Below are 2305 nucleotides of genomic sequence, written 5' to 3'. Positions count from 1 at the left end.
TATGGTCCTGTGAGTTTATGAGTAAAAGAAACCAGTATAAGTTCTGTTTTTAAAAATTCATATGCATGTAAATTGATAAATACGACTTTCAATTTGACTAGATAGAAAACAATAATGCTTTAATTAAAGTCGGCAATTAATTTAAATTAGAAAATAAAATGAATTCTACATTAAATTACCTTAAGTAATGGTCATACAGAGATAGAACTATAACCGTTTTATACATGACTGATTCTTTATACAAAACATATCATATCTATTTTATCTAGGCTTATATTAGATCTTCAATATCAATCATAATTTTCGAGAAATAATACTACTCACCATAGACTAATACCAGTTCAATGTTTTTTTCTTTCTTTCAAACAATCGTTTGTATTCAAAAACTAATATTTAATACTATATTTACATGTTCTCTCAAATTATCACACACTGATTTAATGTTCGTAAAATAATGGGATTTTTATATATAACTCATTCATAGAGATTTTCTTTATACATGTATATGAAAACATACACTGCCTGTGAATTATAAAGGAACAAGTTGAAACTTCACGCTCGTATTTCTTCCAGGTCTAGATAAACTCGTATGTTATAAATCTTACAGATAAACTGTTTGTTGAATGAGTGTTATCAGTTTGAAAAATTTCATATCGAATTTTCTAGAAATGTTTACTTTTATCGTCCAACGACAGTGATCAATGATACTGACTTTCAAAAAATTGAAAATCACCATTTACTAAAAATAGAATAATAAAAAAACAACAATATAGTACTTAAGTCTTTGCATGTTAGATGTAGTTTGTATTTGATATTGATAAAGTTTTGAAAACGCATCGTATATACCCAATATGCCGTATTTTACTGCAAAACCATCGGAGATTATGTATTCTCAAGTTTCTATAGGAAATACTTTTAAAAATGGAGAATCGATTGGTGACGTTTTAGATGATATTATGGAAGACCGACTGTCAGTGTCAAGTTTACCTGCAATTTCGGTACAAATTATTAAGGGCAAGGTAGTTTCAGCTGACAATAGGCGATTATGGATTCTAAAACAGTTAGAAAAGTTGGGACATTTAACCACAGTGGAAGTCAAAAGAACAAAATGGATGGCAAAACATAAAAGCGCCAGAACACAAAACGTGAAAATTCGCGGTGGATCTCCCGGAGGAAAATGGTATTGTGTTTCAGATTCATTAACAGAATTAACAAACTCAATGAAATTGTGTTTAATTCGATTGTCATAAACTTTAAAAGGATACTCCTTTCAAAATATTGTTCAACACAGATCATATGAATGGAGAAAAGACAACGCTGATCATGGATTACATGTTCGCTGGAAATAACAAGAGGCACGGAAATACTTTAAGCAAGGAGATTAAAGGAGCATACAAGTCCAACAAGTCATATACGCAGATCAAACTGATATATGTTTATAAAATTTAGTGCTAAGAAACAAAGGTATAACAAGAAGCAATTGTAACCTGGTGGACAAACTGTAGTTTTCGTTATCGTTACGTTGCAGAGAATGAATGCTAGTATGTTTAAAAAAAAACGCTTCTAAAATGAATTTCTGAAAATGCGAAAAAAAGAATTTAAAAGCAGTCTTACATGTGAGCATACGGCACATTCGTCCATGAAACCTGATTTTGGAAATTCATGGCGGATGTGTAGTTAAGAGATGGGATCCACCTTAGATTCACCAGTAAACAAGAATGTGTCCATAGCACACGGATGCCCCACTCGCACTATCATTTGCTATGTTCAGTGGACCGTGAAAATTGGGGTCAAAACTTTAATTTGGAATTAAAATTAGAACAAGAATGTGTCTAAAGTTCACGGATGTCCCAATCGCACTATCCTTTTCCATGTTCCATGGACCGTGAAATTGGGTAATAATCTAATTTGGCATTAAAATAAGAAAGATTATACTATAGGAAACATATGTACTAAGTTTCAAGTTGATTGGACATCAATTTTATCAAAAACTACCTTGACCAAAAACTTTAACCTGAAATTCCCAATTTCATTTTCTATGTTCAGTGGACCGTGAAATTGGGGTCAAACGTCTAATTTGGCTTTCAAATTATAAAGATCATATCATAAGCAACAAGTGTATTAAGTTTCAAAATAATTGGACTTCAGCTTCATCAAAAACTACCTTGACCAAAAACTTTAACCTGAAACTCCAACTTTCATTTTCTATGTTCAGTGGACCGTGAAATTGGGGTAAAAAGTCTAATTTGGCTTTGAAATTAGAAAGATCTATCATAAGCAACAAGTGTACTAAGTTTCAAGTTGA

Source organism: Mytilus trossulus, chromosome 7 (assembly GCF_036588685.1).
Source record: "Mytilus trossulus isolate FHL-02 chromosome 7, PNRI_Mtr1.1.1.hap1, whole genome shotgun sequence".
NCBI lineage: Eukaryota > Metazoa > Mollusca > Bivalvia > Mytilida > Mytilidae > Mytilus > Mytilus trossulus.
Note: the sequence above shows the minus strand (reverse complement) of the source record.